Source organism: Patiria miniata, unplaced genomic scaffold, assembly GCF_015706575.1.
Source record: "Patiria miniata isolate m_02_andy unplaced genomic scaffold, ASM1570657v1 HiC_scaffold_6, whole genome shotgun sequence".
Taxonomy (NCBI): Eukaryota; Metazoa; Echinodermata; class Asteroidea; order Valvatida; family Asterinidae; genus Patiria; species Patiria miniata.
In genome coordinates this window covers 23,492,680-23,510,510 of record NW_024037073.1, presented here as the reverse complement: position 1 = coordinate 23,510,510, position 17,831 = coordinate 23,492,680, and the positions used below count along the sequence as shown (strand labels likewise).

Genomic DNA, 17,831 nt, shown 5'->3' with positions numbered 1-17,831 from the left:
TTACGTCTTTCTGATACCTAGTAATATTTGGGAAAAAAAATTGCAGGGCAAACCATGTTTCTAAAAGTCACACACTTTTTATAGGACAAACAAATTTGCGTGTAAAAGCAAGATCAGTGATAAAATAAATAAAAGTGTACACTAGCAACATTTAAACAAACAGTGATTTCCTGAATTTTTTTATTTAAAATCTAATTCTTGCTTGTACAAAAGTAATTGTTAAAAAATCCCTATTGAGTAAAAGAGCTTGCTGGTCAATGTTGAAAGTACAAACATATACCCTCAATATTCATGCCACAAAAGTAAGCCAACATATTGGTCAGCAAAGGGGATGACAAGGGTGTAAGTCTTTTGTGGCTTGTTTCTTTCTTTTCAATAATTAATTCCTGACAGACATATTAGACAATGCACAATATGTACACCTGTCAATCTTTCTGTGTGTTGCATTCTGATTGGTTGGAATTGATCAGCATTAGCTACCAATAGGCCACGCCCCCGCGACAGCCGATCCAATCAAACATATAAGCTGATCTACGTCTTTTGCAAAAAGGAAACTTCAGAGGAAATACTTACTTTTGTAAGCGCCAAGCCGGAAACCAACAGTGTTATCTGTCAATGAAAATAATAAGACATGAATCTGAAACGTTTGCACAATTTATCCAGGGCCAAGTTTCATGTAGACCTGACAAGAATTTAGGGGAATAACTGAGAAAAAAATTCCTGAAACTTTCGGTTGCGGTGTTCATAACAGGCACATTGTATGAAATGTTTTGCCATTCCAGGCAATGTGCACTTTTAATGATGCAGTGCCTTGAACACCAATACTGGTGGATAGGTGTGCTCTATCTTAAAAAAAAAAACCAAGAAAAGAAATTCTTTGATGTTAAACTTTACTTTCATTTAAGAGTGCCTAGGGTTGCTCTTTGCTTCTCTCAGAACTACTTCAACTTCTTTGTAAAGTCATGTTGACAGGATTCAACGAGCAGCATTTTTCCTAACACATGATGATGCCATTGCCCATCCCCCCACCTCTGGTCAAAACATGGGTGAGAGAGACCCAGTTTGTTCACATCCCACCAATGACACTTCAGAGTTGCCCAGAAATCATCAAATCCAAAGGATGCAGAACCACAAAACGTAGAGGTTGGATGAATAAAAAAAAATGAATGCCAGTTTCACTCACCGATGCCATAGACACTCTTTCCGATGGTAAACTCACACTTGTTGCGATAACTCTCTAATACTGGCTGTTGATGAGGAAACAAACAATGTCACGAACATTTACCCCACAAAAGATTCACATGCTGTATAGTTTATCTAACAAGAAATCCAGGTTGAAATATAAATTTAGTACAAGTAAGGTGACTCTATCTATCTACCCGAGTTCAAAGATCACACCAGTCACATATGGAGAACTAGGGAGCATTTGCTCACTCGCCACTAGTGGAGCTCTGTTTACATGGGAAGACTGGCTCATGTCTAGGCGCTCTGAGCAAATTTTCATTAATATGCGGAAAGTTTGTCGGTTAAACTTACTTCCTCGCATCGCATCACAAAATACAGATTTTCCTCTTTCACATGAATATAATTTCTTTATGATGAAAGGCGAATAATTATGTGCACTTTTTCATTGAAAAACGGGCAACTCAGTGAAAATTTCGCGTTTCCTATGGAGGTCACGGCACATTTCCCCGATTTTTGAGGGTGCGGGTTTACTTCTTCGAACAGCACACGTGTGAACCCGGTCGCATACAATTACCTCGCACGGTTTCTGAAAGATAACACAATAAGCTTTCCATTCATGTAACAACCGTTTAGATTGGTTGAGGAGAACAAGGGTCACTTTTCTTGTCAAATCAGACATCGCTTTTGTTCTGAGGATCGACCTGCTGTTTATGTATTGTCCGGTCTACACAGTAGGGCTGTGCAGGTCACCGGGTCAATGCACCGTTGTGTGTGACCGCAGAGCATGCAGGGCTTTGATTTTCTGCACATATGGGTGGCAAAGTTCTCCATATGGCTAACCTAACACTATGTGCCAATGTAAACTATCATTGAGATTATAATTCATGAAATCATTCACAATACTACAAATAAATTTAAATAAAATCTATATTTTTATCAACAAATATTTGTCACCTAGCTTACACACCGATGGCTTAATTGGCTGCAACTCACATTCCATCCCACTGTGGTTCTTCCTGTCAATCAAATGAAGAGTGCACTATTAAACATGAGGGTGTGGGTTCGAATCCCACTCCAACAGGCTTGTGAATTTCTTGTGGTAACCAAAGCTATATATATGCAGAAGATTCAAACTGGCCCACTAACCTTTGCAAGCTCTGTTATTGAGTGGTTAAGATGTCTGCACTAGTAAGCAGGAGGTCATGGGTTCATATCCCACCCAAGCAAGCTTGCGGAATCCTTGCTCGTAAGCTCTCAGACAGCACTGAATAAACAGTGCATTCAAATTTACATTGGTGAAGGTCAAAACCAGGTATTCACATTCACAACTCCCCTACGTAAACAATTAATTAAACTCATTGATTGTGGCACCTGCTGTATCAGATTGGGACCAGCCAGCCAACCCCAGCAAGCCTGGTGGTCAAGTAGTTGAGACATCTGCACTAGGAAGCAGGAGATTGTTGGTGCGAGTCTCATTCGAGCAGCTTATGAATTGTGAAGTTTGGTTTTGTGTTCATTTTTCTGCTTTTTGTTTGTAAACATTTTTTTTACCAACTCCCCTCCCCCCCTTTTAATCTTTGGGACTTTTGTGTGTGGAAAGGAAGTTTATTTCAGAAGTTGGCCCAAAGTTTGCTGAGTTTTAATTGATTCTCAAGAAAAATGAGGCACTGATCATTTTCTGGACTTTTAATGAAATTTCAGGGCAGCTGTACATGTAAGCCCATTTGCCAGAAAACTGTGTCTGGAAACAGTTTCTTGTCAACGAAGATCACATTTCCATTCTGGCCCACAACCATCCCGTGTCTTTGGCCGGTAGCTCACCTTTGTTGCTTCAGCCAGGGAGACATCTCCCCAATGTTCCATTGCAGCATCTTGGATAAATTCCTCAGAAACTCCCTGGTGTTGGTCTATTTGGTGGATAGCTGGTCCTCATACGGCTGGTTCCACAGTGGAGTCACCGTGTTGTTTAACCTGTAGATTGGGAAAAGATATGAAAAGCACATTCAGTATTCCAGAGTCTTAACAAATTTTGGAAAAAGTGAATAGCTCAACTGCTATAAGCCTTTTTCGATATATGGCAGACACAATACAAGGGTGTTATTTGATTTGGGTATATTGGGGTAACTTATGCAAAAGACTAGACCCAAACCAAATAGCGCCCTCGTATTGTGTCCACCGTATCTCCAAAGGGTAATGGATTGTGTGTGGAACTTGTCATCTTTCTACATACAACCGTTCTCCTAACTACAGTACATAGTTCTGGTAGTGCATGAGCAAATTAAAGATTAAGCTTGAAAAAATGAGGGTAATGTGTTCAACTTAGACAGTTTATCAGATAAAATAAGAATCATCTGAAACTGTGAATCGCACACACACTCTACACAGACATGCAACCTTTAACCCTAACCCACCTCACTCCTCCAAAATCCTCCTGGCGGTTTTGGAGGATTCTAGAGGATTGAGGATGAATGGTGATTGAATCAAATGAGGATTCTGGAGGATTGAGGATGAATGGTGATTGAAGCACATGAGGATTTTGAAGGATTGAAGATGAATGGTGATTGGGCCTAGGGGGGTTAGGGTTAATGCTGTACCTTCTAGGAAAAAAAAAAAGGAAAACTGTCCACATAACAGTTTTGCTCAACAAATGCCAGATGAGGTACTGAATTTACTTTAAGTTCCGTGCTATTTTCGAGTTTCATCCCGAAAAACAGATTTCTTTACCAATCTGCTATTTTTCAAGCAATACAAAAGTTATTCACTTTTGAATGAAACACCAAACACAAAAAAGCTCAGTTATTGAATTATTACTTTACAATTCCAAATTATTGGCTGCCAAACATTATTTCTGTTCTTGCTGGATAGGCTGGTTCCCCCCCCCCCACAATCAGTATCAATAATGTACGGACGGGAGCCAATCTGTTGGCAAAGCTGGTCATCAGTTTGGGCCAAGAACAAAAAGAAAAGTTCATGGGTAATTTCTTAGTATAACATTTGATAGCAGAAGTCTAAGTACACTTTCAATTTCAAGCAAGAGAGTGTAGGAATTCCATGGTTTCAAATCTTTGTTGATGCAGTGACTATTTGTATCTGTATTTTAAATGTCTTTCTTGATTATCCAAACACCAAATCTAAAGCTTGTGTCAAGTTTCTATATGTGAGATATAAATAAATATGTTGTAAGCAAAATTACGACCTGAAAGATTTTGTGTCATTTTTTGATCTGCATCTAATTTTATTCAGTTATAGATAATGCAAGCGTTACGTTATGTCTGTGATCTTTTATAAGCTGTAAAACTCTGTAAAAAGTGCAGAGTGCCATTTCACTTTTTCTTATTAAAGTAACCTAGATATGAGCAAAACCTTTACGACGGATTACACAATGTACATGTAAAAAAAGTCTTGAAGAGAAAATAAAAAGTTATTCTGAAGCACATCTGTGCCAAAGTCAACTGTGAAACTCTATTGTCTACTTTGGTTTAGTATGCATTCAAAACAAGGAACAAAGAACTAATCCTTACAAATCTTAGAGATAAAAAAACACTAAGGGGAAAAAATGCAGAAGCTTTTTGTTTCAACTACACATTGCTCCAGGTCTTATATTTGCTGTTAGTATAAAACTGGAGTGATCTTGACTAGGACAGAACACTCTTTGCTACATCTGAATAAAATGTTGGATATGGAGAACGATGAAGTTGAAAAGCACCTTGAGAACTTTATCAAGACTCACAAAAGAAATTAACAAATACTATGGTTAAGTACTGAAATCATTGCACCAATCGGCCTCCTCTTAAACTTGGTCTTTCTTTTCACAGTCATTCGAGTGAAGTCAATGAGTACAACCATCAACATCTACTTATCCAATCTGGCTGTGGCTGACTTGCTCTTCCTTATGACTCCATATATATTTGTATTGTGTTCATCCGAAGTGTACAAAGCATTCCAGAGTGTCAAATAAATCCCGGGACATACCGTTATTTCGTTTTACGGTTTTGAATTTCCTCAAAAACAAAAACAGTAAGTGAACCATTGACTGTTTTGTCGTTTTACAGTTTTATAAAACGACAAACGGTATTAATATCAATACGGTTTCTCCGTTTTATCAGTTTAGTAAAATTCATTATAGCATAACGATCGAGAAATAACTTTGAAAAACAGCAAAACGGTCAGTATTGAATACACACTGTTTTTTTATTTTAGTGTCATAGTTAACAGTCCGTGGTGCATTTTGTGGCGGTGGGCAAGGGGGTGGAGGGGGACCCTGCTTTACACGAGTGTTGGCTCGGCATAATTAATGCGTGGTGTGATTCCTGGCGCAGACCCTGACCCCCTTCTCATGCGATTCAGTTGGTGGGGCTTAAAGAGTTGCAAGCAAAAATGGCGCTGGAAAACTGCAAGGGAGGGCATTACTTTTCACAATGGATACAGGATGGTATATATAAGACGTTTGATGAAGTTGCAGATATTTTGAAGGAAATAGGAGTTTAAGTCGACGCGGCTCTTCAATAGCTAATTCGCAAATTCTGTCATGAGAACGAAAATGTAAGGAGGGCCCAGGCAATGACTCGATCCCAAGGACGCATTAACATTCCTAGGTGCATTGCTTAATTGCCGAACCTAAATCAAAAAAATGGTCGGCAAGACTATTGACTATTTTGTCATTGTCATGATTTTGTAAAATAACACTCTAAAATAAAGCAACTAACCGTTTAACGCTTTCTACAATTAAAAACAACAACAAAAAGTATTTTTTGTGTGTGACTTAATACAGTTTGACCGTTTTACAAAACTGTAAAACGACAAAACGGTCAATAGTTCGTTCACGGTTTTTGTTTTTGAGGAAATCCAAAATGGTAAAACAAAATAACGGTATGTCCTGGGATTCAAATACATGTTTGTTGCTGTTTCTAGTTATGTTGTAGTGATCATAGCAGCTGAGAGATTCTCTGCAGTGCGCAATCCTCTGACATTCAAGGAAAAAGCCTCTAAATCTCTAGCAGCAAAGATATCAGCAGGACTCTGGGTGCCAACAATTATTGTTGGTGTGATCCCAATATTCTTGCCAGAGACTTTCTTTAAAGACATCTTTTTTTGGATTAATTTGTTACCAACACTACCTGTTTAGTAGCCACTCTTGCTTTGTACATCTTGGTAGTAGTTAAAGTGTGCAAGCAATCAGCACAGTTGCCAAATTGTCCCAAGCGAGCAGGCAAGCTCCTCTGTACGGTTATCATCAATACTGCCATTTTTTTTCATTCTGAACTCACTGAACGTTTCAGCTGCAATTATTTATACTCTGGGAACAACTTATACTTTGCCTGCCCAAGCTATTGAATATCTAGAACTTGCAGAAAATCTTCAGACTTATCAATAGCTCAATTAATTCCCTCGTCTACAGTGCTGACTAACGCTGACTATTGTGCAGCTGTAGTCAAGGCTTTCTCATTCCTCAAACTGTGCTGTCGTTATAAGATGGAATTTTTGCGTCGGGGTGATATAAATCAAATTAGGTTTTGCCCTGCACCAACGTTTTTAAAAACTGTATACTCAGTGTATTACCTCCCGAGTGAAAGTTGGAAAAAATCACTCGGGTGGGACTCGAACCCACGACCTCCTGCTTTCTAGTGCAGATGTCTTACCACTCGACCACCGAGCTAACGGGATCGGGTGGCCGGTTCGAATCTGATGTACATAGCGGCGGGTACCGCATAAACTATTATAAGATGGAATTTTCCGTTCGAACCAGCCATCCAATCCCGTTAGCTCGGTGGTCGAGTGGCAAGACATGTGCTGTCGTTGCTTCCCAAGACGGAATCCCAGCCGACCATTGCAGCCAGGGAAGCAGATTGAGCTTCGTGTGATTCCACAGGCAGAAAATGACCAAGAGCACCATGCTGCCAGGCCAAGCAGCAGCAAGCCACCAAGCCAAGGGCATGCACAACACACAGCGAGTCAGCAGTCACTGGACAGCTGTCAAGAACAATGTTCCTTTTTCTCAGTGCTTGCACACGCCGTACACAACGCATTGATATTCGTGTATGAGGCAACTTTCTCTCGGGAGGTAAAGCCCCTGTCACACTGTCTGCGATCTTATGTGCGCTTTTACTGCGTCCTTGAAAAATAGCTGGGGTACAAAAACAACTACTAGATCGCAGCAACAACTACATAGGTTGCCAGATGGGCGCCGGAGGGTCTTAATGGTCTCCGATGAGCAACAAGGTCTTTGAACATGCACAAAACAATCACAACACCTCGGCGCTCTGGCCAAGGCGCCACAATGACGCAACTCGAGGGGCTGTGCGAGCGTGAATCGTGCGACATTTAAGGGGCATTGAGGCAGCCTAGGCGCAAGACAGTTGATGTAGTCTTCATGAGAAGGTAACTCGACTGCGTTGAACTTGTAGAATAATTTTGAAACTGGACTGTGTATTGACCATTTTGTCGTGGTATTTATACAGCGTAAGTGACGTCCCATGAGCGTATTTTGGTCGAATAGAGAGCGCGACGTGAGCTACAAGGACGTATCAACAGCAAGCAGAGCGTAGTGTGAGCGCAGTGACAGCGCAGCGGCAGCGACTAGATAGAGTAATTGAGCTTGACAGGGGCGCATAGAGAGCGAGTTGAGCGCATCGTAAGCGTGGGGAGAGCACAGTATGAGCGTAGCTTGAGCTTCTTTGATACAGAAAGTTGTCATTTTCTTGTGTCCTCGCTGCGATTGTTACATTTATGAAATATTTTTGGTCGCCGTAAGGTCTCCTTTGAGATCGCATATAATGTGCCAGGCCCTTAACACACTGAGTAAACAGTGTGTATTTACATCGGAGAAGGGTGAAACCTAATTTGATTTTCATCTGCAAAAATTCCATCTTGTGATTGGCGCATATTACCGTGAAACACCTTACTGGTAACGAGAAACATTCACAGTATATTATCAAGAATAGAAAAGTATTTTACTTTAAAGTAGGGAATTGTCAATACTTCCTGTGTCATCAGTAATGTGCAGGCCCAGAACAGATTGCAACCAACTTTCAGTGTCACATTCCCTGGTTTGCCCCTCCCCAAGAAATATGACCCTCAGAAGTCTGGTACACCCGTCACACAAAATAAATTGTCACACAAAATAAATTGTCAATTCACTCGACAATTTATTTTGTGTGACGGTGTACCAGACTACTGAGGGTTATATTTCTTGGGGAGGAGCAAACCAGGGAATGTGACAAATGGGGGCTCGTCCGGGAAATGAAAAAAACAAATTGAGAAAAGCCGGTAGTCTCAGGTGTGTGGTTATACACGATACTTCAAGATTGACACAGGGTGAGTTAAAAAAAAAATGGAACCAAAATCCCAAAAATTATATTTCATATTTAAAAAATATGTAGCATCAAAAATAATGAAGGGAAAGCAAACATCTTAAGGTACTTTAAGATGAAAAAATGGATAAGTAAAGTGGTCAATCCATTCAGAAAATATCACCATTTAAACACAATGACCCTAAAAACCTGTCTCCTCAAAAAAAATGTGATTTCAAGAATCGTTGTCACAATTGTCTTCAAACATCTCCAGCAATAAACTCTCAGTTTAAACATTAAAAAGGTTCAACAGAATCACTTTGAAGGCCTGTCCTTTAAAGCTATAGTCCATCATTTGTAATTAGTGCATTTTGTTCGTTTGAAGCAATAAATGTGTTCAAAATCTAATGAAGGATACAGAACAACTTGCTTGATGAAGTTTCAGCTCAGATTCAGCTTTATATTCCGAGAAAAACAGCATTCTAGGATCTCAATTTCAAATCAAAAGTTGCTAAATCATGTTTCAAATTGTTTTGAATTGCAGCTTTACGCGATGTCGCGCACTGATCCGACAAATTATAGCAACCGCGCGCGCCTGTGCGTCGTTCCAATGCTTGTGCGCACTGCGCTGAATAACAAAACGAACTACTAATTTAAATTTTCCTATGGTGCTTCTTAAGACGCACCATTGGAAATGAGTTTCGTTGATTTCTTCGAATTGAGAGCTTGCCAGAAAGGATAATTTCACAGGGAGTTTAGTCCCCTTACTATCTTTCACAGGGGTTGCCCTTAACTTTTTTTTTTGACTAGCCAGCCTGACCAGTTGGCCAGAATTTTGACTGGTCCGCCAGGTTTTTGACTGGTCCGTCTTATACAGCGTGTACCCACCAGTTAATCAGTTTCACATCAGTCTTATTAAACTAGACTATAGTCAACACCCATGTCACCTGAGCAATAGAGGTCTATTTTCTTCCTCCATGATCTGAGGCCGCAAAAAAAATATAAAGTTCTGCCTCAGATTACATGCCTTTTAAAAATAGGGTTGGTAGGTCTGATTTTTGGGGTTTTTTTGGCCAATTTTTTTTTATGCAGCTTGAAAGGGGTATTCAATTAGGCCTCAGTAGGCGAAGTTTTAGCCTGATTAATTTTCATTGTACTACGAACAAGGGCGGATCCAAATAATGAAAGGTTTGCGGAAACACCATGTGCGAATAATTTCTCAACTGAGAGAATGGTTCTGAAAGAACCAGAGGTATCAACTCGACGTTCCGGTCAGTATGCTCTGACCGTCTTCAGGAAAGTGCCTAAACTATACCTCTGGTTCTTTCAGAACCATTCTCTTAGTTGAGAAATTATTCGCACATGGTGTTTCTGCAAACCTTTCATTATTTAGTATCTTCACCATGCAAAGCCTCAAATCTTACTTAAGGGTGGATCCAGAACACATTTTTTTGGGGGGCCAAAAAAAATTGTGGTCCCCAAAAAAAGTGGGTCAAAAAATTACGGCGTGGGGTTCGGGGCCCGCTTAAGGGCACCAAAAACATTTTGGATTCTAGATGCTCTGTGGTGCGATCTGAGGCAATTTCTGACCACTTTAACCAATGTTTTTTTTTTGAGGAAAAGATGGTGGTGTACTCATTGCCTGCCTTGATTGCGATGTCACATTAAAAAAAAAAAAAAAAATTGGTTTCGTTTTTTTTTTGGGGGGGGGCATCCCCCCTGGATCCGCCCTTGACTACGAAAGCTATACACAAAATGATGGCCACAAAAAGTGAATAAAACCTACCTTAATTAGGCCAAAAAAAATAGTTCTGCTTCCAATTACATGCCTTTCAAAAATAGGGTCGGTCGGTCGGAAATTCTTTTTTTGCCAATTTTTTTTATGCAGAGTGAATGGGGTATTCAATTTTTTATATGCGAAGTATTAGCCTGAACTATTTTCATTGCACTACGAAAGCTATACACGAAATAGCAACAAAAAGTGAATAAAACCTACCTTTATTGTTAATATATTTACGTTCGATAATTTCAAAAAAGTTTTTGTACGAGTTCTGTTCAAAACTGACTTTTGCAGATGACTGTCCAGTACCAAAGTGACTTTTGCAGGCTAAAGAAGTCTTTTTTCTTCAGACAAACTCATGTTAGTTATAATTTTGAAAGCACTTTCAAAGAAAAAGTGACTTTCCTACCTTTTTTGGCAGGTCGCCATCTTGCTTTTTAAATCTATTTTCTGTTTGTCATCGTCCCCTCATAAATCAAAACCCTGCCCTCTTTCTACAAAATCAAACCTGCTGATATTCAAGAGGTGTCATTGCCAACTGTTCAAATGTGCCAAGAAATACCAGAATGTCACTTTTGAGTGTCATTTAGTCAGCTGTTTTGGTGAGTCTTTTAACCTTATATAGGAAAGGGGTCCTAAAAATAAGGATTACCCAAAAATTAATGGAAAATTCAGGTCGTTCACACCATATGCACATCGCTAGTCAAGACATGGGGAGCTGGCCAAAACTCTGAGGTGTGTGATGCGTGCGTGTGTGGCGAGCGGCCCACCATGGGCCGACCGACCCGTTTTCACGGTCAAAAATTTCGGGAAACACACGGCATGTATCACTCCAAATACGAGTAGTGCGTTCTCAAAATGAACTCTTGAACACAGAAAATACATACACAGACAAGCTAGATCAATTCTGTATAAAATTAACTTGCAAAAATGTTCTTTCTCCATTGGTGTTTTCTTGGCATTATAACGATGTCGAATCCGACCAGTTGACAGAGCACGTGCCTGGCGCCTGCACGATGCATAGCAGCAATGCTCTAGCGCTGTCGATCGCATAGCCGTGCACAGACTAGTTACCGCATTTTCATCATGATGTCTTCTAAATTGGCTTGGCGGGAACCAGTCATCGCCGCATTGGGCTGGATTACGGGTTACCGGATTACGCACATGATTATAGTCACCGTGACATCAAATTGCGAAGTAGTCATATCGCGAAGCAAATTTGTAAAAATAACGGAGGTTTCTTTTGAAAAAATAGCGAATGTACATATAAGTAAGAAACCAAATAAATACAACAAGCATTTTTTTGACACAGATTTTTTCAGCTGGCCAGCCGGACCACTTGGCAAGGTGTTTCAGCTGGTCTGCCGGCAATTCAACTGGCGTTTGGCCAGCGGACCACCGCTAAGGTCGAACCCTGATAGTGCATTAAGTCAAAAGCCATTGCCACAGACAACAATGCCTGTCTCATCAGACACAGCCTCACATACCTAGTCTAGGGGCTAGACGATGTTATGGTCGGATACGCAATTACCTGCTACAGCGATGACCCGCCGTCGCAAGAGGTGGCTATCAAAACCAACCAATATCCCCCACCATCGGAAAGTCTAGGGAAACTCATAAAATCTCCCCCCCCCCCCCCAAAAAAAAATGGGGGAAGTGCGCATGTTCTACTTCCGCAGGCAATTACTGTTCTTTTTCAGAGTCCCACACAAACTACACACAACAAAAGTGCTGACCAATGAAGTTGCACAAACGTCTTGCTGCATGTTTTACGTTACTTGAAGAAATTTGAAAGTTTTCTTGGGAACTACTGTGAATTGTTTTTGAATGCGCGCTGCATATATTAGGCCAAAGGTGCGCGCACATTACACAACCAGTAGGAATTGGCCTATACGTTGTTCCGACGGGTTCGTGGGTGATATTGGTTGGTCAGTGGGTGTGGGTTTATCACTGCAGCAGGTTATTGCATATCAAACCATAACAATGTCTAGCCGTTAAGCCTCAGTCATACATTCACTGTTTGGAGCTACAGCTATCCACAGTTGAGAATTGTGATAACCGTGGGAGTACTGTATTCATCCTAAATATCTGCGTGGTTATCCCTCATCTTCCTTTGGTATTCGTGGAGGCGCTACGGAACTTTTAAACTGTTCCAAACGTCCGTGGTGAATCGTCATGAAAATCAATGCGCAGTGAAACCCGGGGACATCCATAGAACAACTGTACTAATTCGTAGTGTTATTTGTAGCTATTTGTACATACTCTTGGAGATTTGTAGCTCATTCGTGGTGGAAATCTATTCTCTACGAATTCACTACAGATGTCCTATGGTTATGCCCAGATATGCTTGAATTCTGCTAAGGTTGTACTACGAATATGACTATGCTTTATTTGTAGGAGAACCTTGGTCATCCGTGGCCCAATCGCAGACAACTGTGGCATTAACATCATTATTCTTGGTAATACTGTCAATATTCGTAAACAATCCATTCAAGAAACCGTGGTGTATTCCTAGAGAAACCTCCGAAAGTTGTGGCTATCCGTCCTGAAACCCTAGTGCATTCTTAGAAAGTCAATTTCTCCATGAGTCTTGACGGTTCATAGTGATCAATTGATTCTTGGTAAACGGTGGATATTCGTAGGTCCAACCGTGAATGTGTTACTAGGGCCTTAAGACTATGACATACCTTGATCTTATTGCTGAGAGTCTGCATCTCAGTGGACAGTGTCTGCACCTTGTTGTGTAGCTCCTGGGTGGAGTCCCTGGTGGGTCTGTAGTTGGCATACTTCTCGTGTACGGCGTGGTAGATTTCACCCTTGATCTCATCAATGTGAGTTGATAATTTGCCGATGCGCGTCCCAAGGTCTTCCTTTTCCAACAGATCTGGGCAAAGAATTACAAAATATTGGGTGAGTAAAAAACACCAAAACCCAAATAGCAGGACCAACTTTCGAATGAAGTTTTGCCTGTAGCACTTTTAAACTCTAGGATATAAAAACCCAATCAATAAGCTAGTGGACTTGTAACGGTTAATAAGGCACGTATGTTTCAGCCGCTCATTTAGTTTGTGCGCATGTGCACTCAAAATATGAAATACTGATAATCAGCAAACATGGATGCCTGCAGTGGCAGTTTGAGCCACTGAAGTATCGGTCAACATCACGCTCAAAGTACTTAAATAAATTTTTCTTTCCACGTAGACAGGAATTTAAGGCAATCAAAGTCACTTTTGCAAACCTTAGCGCTAAAAAACAGAGAGTATTTGTTGCATTTTTTTTGTTTTTCCGTGTCGTGTAGTAGGAAAGTATTGGGTCACAAATTCAAAACAGGCGACAGTTTAGGGGATAATTTTTGCAGTTTTGCCGAGTAATTGTAAACTTGTCTTCACTGAAAATGGTCAAGAATGCCACAGAAAGTTTAAATATCATTTAAGTCGGAAACCGTTTCAATGAGAAAAGTAAGGTCTCACGTTATACGTTTTTGTTGTTGAATGTAACGTTAGTGTGCACGTACCTGTACACAGACCCTGGAATTTGGCCCGTTAACATGGCTAGCCACGCGCCACGTGCCGCGGCGCTCCATTTGTAATCTTTGGACGCGTTGGAAATGTATACATTTAACTGAAACGATTTACAACTGACTGGTTCCCGGCCCAGAAATGCAGTTAAGTACAATCATAGAGGGCACGAAGCTTTCAAAATGGGTTTACTCGAAAAATGACGATTTTTATAAGCTACAGGTTTCCTCTTACATTAAATCACATGTAAAATGAAAATAATCTATCATCCTTTCCGATGGAACTACGGCTGATCTAAGGTAAACCCGGCAAATTGTCCAAATGTGTGAACCAAACTCAAAGGCGAACGATGTTTTTTCCTTTTCATTTTGTACGTTTTTTGTCCATAATTATTGGTTTTTTTTTATATATTTGAAAAGGTAGAGACAATTGTAGAGAGACACTGTAGAGACAATTTATATCTTTGAAATTTCCCGTTCAATTCTGAGAGCTCCCCTCGCGATCTTGAACACGTTAAATTTCCGACTCGTGTTGTTAATGTTTGAACGACACGATTTCTTCTTCATGCCCAGCGTACATTCGATGGTCCCCGTATCCCGAGTGCGATTCTGTTACCGAGCGCGCGCGATGCATCGATTATGATAATGAGTAGGCTGGATCAGGTTTGTAAACACATGTGCATTTCGAACGATAATAGGGAGTCGTGAACTCTAGCGCAGCTTTTATGGCGGATACCAGTTCAAGCTGGTTCCTGATATCCTTTTACAGTTTGAAATGCAAGTTTGTGTTTACAAACGTGATAATTATCATAATCGATGCATCGCACGCGCTCGGTATCGGAATCGCACTCGGGATACGGGGACCATCGAATGTACGCTGGGCATGAAGAAAAAATCGCGTCGCTCAAACATTAACACGAGTCAGAAATTTAACGTGTTCAAGATCGCGAGGGGAGCTCTCAGAATTGAACGAGAAATTTCACTTTTCTTTCGGTTCGTAAGTAAACTTCAGTACAACCATCTTAATCATTGATGTCTACTTGTACCTCAGGTGGCATATCTAGTAATTTGGAGGCCGTTTTGCGGGTGAAATCTGATGTTTTTTTGTTGGAAAATGTTGGTTTCTGGGACAGTGACAGGATGATGTTGTCCAGCTCGCACTATTAGCTTGGACCTTACTATCACCAGACCATGTCCGAATGTTAAAAAGGCGATAAGTTTGGTCCAAGTTACTCGGACTAAGTATGTCATTGGTCATTCAATGCCAATTGTTCAGATGGGTCAAGAAATATCAGAATGTCAATTTTGAGTGTCATGATTTAGTCAACTGTTTTGGTGAGTCTTTCCCTCCTTACGTAGGAACAGGGTCATAATATACTCCTAGAACTATGAGGCTCCACGTAGTGGAGCCTCATAGAGTCAGAACCCCGCAAAATTGTTGTCAGCACAAAACACTAATTAAGTACAAAAACGTCCATCCCAACCAAGCTTTTTCCCACAGAACCGCTGCACAGTTTGCCCCTTAACTCCGTACAATACCTCATGACATATTCACATTATGTGCACCCAACAAACATCGATGGATTCTGTCTGTTTTCAGCAAAAATGATGAAAAATATGCCCTTTCTGCACTGAGCCTAGTCCGAGTAACTTGGACCCAACTTATCGCCTTTTTAAAAATTTGGACATGGTCTGGCGATAGTAGGGTCCAAGCTCATTCCTCGACCTAGACAACACAGTCACTGACAGTCCCAAAAACCAACATTTTCCAACAAAAAACATCAGATTTCACCTTCAAAACGGCCTCCAAATTACTAGATATGTCACCTGAGGTACAAGTAGACATAGATGATTAAGATGGTTGTACTTAAGTTTACTTACGATCCGGAAAAAAGTGAAATTTTCCGTTCAATTCTGGAGACCCCCTCTGCCTAGGTTGTCGTTGTTGTGCTCACGTTCAAAACTGCATGATAATGGCGTCTGACCTCGACCTCATGCAAATGTGGTGCGGCGCGCTTGCGCATAATGCATTGCATGCATACACGGCAGATTCCCCTGCGCCGCGCCGACGACTGTTTCCTGATGTAGAGCGCTGTGTAAGTTCGCGGTACGCCTGGGAGTCGCGCTGGCTAGCCAGGCGTACCGCGAACTTACACATCGCTCTACATCAGGAAACAGTCGTCGGCGCGGCGCAGGGGAATCTGCCGGGTATGCATGCAGTGCATTATGCGCAAGCGCGCCGCACCACATTTGCATGAGGTCGAGGTCAGACGCCATTATCATGCAGTTTTGAACGTGAGCACAACAACGACAACCTAGGCAGAGGGGGTCTCCAGAATTGAACGGAAAATTTCACTTTTTTTCCGGATCGTAAGTAAACTTAAGTACAACCATCTTAATCATCTATGTCTACTTGTACCTCAGGTGACATATCTAGTAATTTGGAGGCCGTTTTGAAGGTGAAATCTGATGTTTTTTGTTGGAAAATGTTGGTTTTTGGGACTGTCAGTGACTGTGTTGTCTAGGTCGAGGAATGAGCTTGGACCCTACTATCGCCAGACCATGTCCAAATTTTTAAAAAGGCGATAAGTTGGGTCCAAGTTACTCGGACTACACTGAGCCAACCTAACACTTGAAACGAGCACGCGCGCAGAATGATCGCAGTCATTTTCGGGTTCAATCGCTAGGAGCCCGCCGCGGGGGGTACATACTTGCACTTGTATGCATGCGCATACTATCGTTCCGCTCCTACACCATACCCCCGCGGCGCGCTCCGAGCGATCGAACCGAAAATGACTGCGATCATTCAGGGCGCGTGCTCGTTTCAAGTGTTAGGTTGGCTCAGTGCGGAAAGGGCATATTTTTCATCATTTTTGCTGAAAACAGACAGAATCCACCGATGTTTGTTGGGTGCACATAACGTATGTCATGAGGTATTGTACGGAGTTTAGGGGCAAACTGTGCAGCGGTTCTGTGGGAAAAAGCTTGGTTGGGATGGACGTTTTTGTACTTAATTAGTGTTTTGTGCTGACAACAATTTTGCGGGGTTCTGTGTCTATGAGGCTCACTGGAGAGCCTCATAGTTCTTGGAGTAGTCATAATACTAGTAAGGATTACCGGGCGAAGCTTAGTGACCGACACCCGTTCTCATACGTTGTATCACGCAACCGATGCAACGATAAAGATCGAATACTTACCAACCAAAAAGCGTTTCAAATACTCGGCCTACATAGGAATTAAATGCACTAAGTTTTTTATTTTTCCTACAATAATCTCTGGAACTTTTTTGAGAGAACCTTTGTCTGAAAGGTTAGTATTATTGGAGAACAGCTGAGTTTTACCCGTGTTTGCGAGCAGAACATCGGTGACATGGGACGTCATCTTGATTCTTGGATCTGCCGCCGGTACAGCGCCCTCTAAACACATTTTTTGACAGTGACGTTTCTGAAATTTCGGATTAAGCTTCGCCTTAGAGTCATAACTGTCTACGTAATCATTTTAACAACTAATTAAACAGTCTAATGCAAGCATAACAACTGTAACATTAGATCTGTTGACAATCGATGTTTTCAATGCAGAACAATACCGTTACCAATATATACAAAAATTGACAAAAATCCCAAGGTATGCGCTTGGTATGACGTATGCCCACGTGATGGCGCGCACAGGTGGTGGTGTTTTGTGATACTGACAGGTGCAAAATGGATGGATAATATTCACACGTGGTGGTTTGTTGTCTGCGTGTTACAAAAATGTAACAATGCCCGTCTCGCAAAAGTTGGTGTGTCCCTTGCCCTATGATGTCGTTGCCATGTTGGGTCATGCAACTTTCTCCAGATTCGTTGTCGAGGAACGTGTTGTATCTCTACTTGTGAGGTGGTTTCAGTGTGTCCGTCGTCAACTCGATTTTCTTAAAAACCTGAAAAACTGCAAGACGTTCATGGTCCGGTCGTGAGTATTTAGCAGGGAAAGAATCATAGGCCTATACCAAGGATGCGATCATGGCGATTTGCATTCACAAAGCGTGGGATTCGCAATTGTGCCAATCCTGTTGCATAAA

At 41.3% G+C, this 17,831-nt stretch overlaps 1 long non-coding RNA gene across 2 annotated transcripts; it reads right to left on the bottom strand.

Annotated features, from left to right (window-relative positions):
- Positions 1-571: 571 nt before the first annotated feature.
- On the bottom strand, positions 572-17,179 carry LOC119743544. 2 transcript variants are annotated; one of them, XR_005273048.1, is made up of 6 exons: positions 17,113-17,179; positions 12,942-13,138; positions 3,007-3,156; positions 2,153-2,201; positions 1,184-1,247; positions 572-609 (listed from the first exon to the last, which is right to left on the bottom strand). It is a non-coding gene; the product is annotated as an uncharacterized LOC119743544 (long non-coding RNA). The 2 variants fall into 2 exon arrangements; XR_005273049.1 differs by lacking the exon at positions 17,113-17,179 and adding an exon at positions 16,969-17,100.
- Positions 17,180-17,831: the final 652 nt, after the last annotated feature.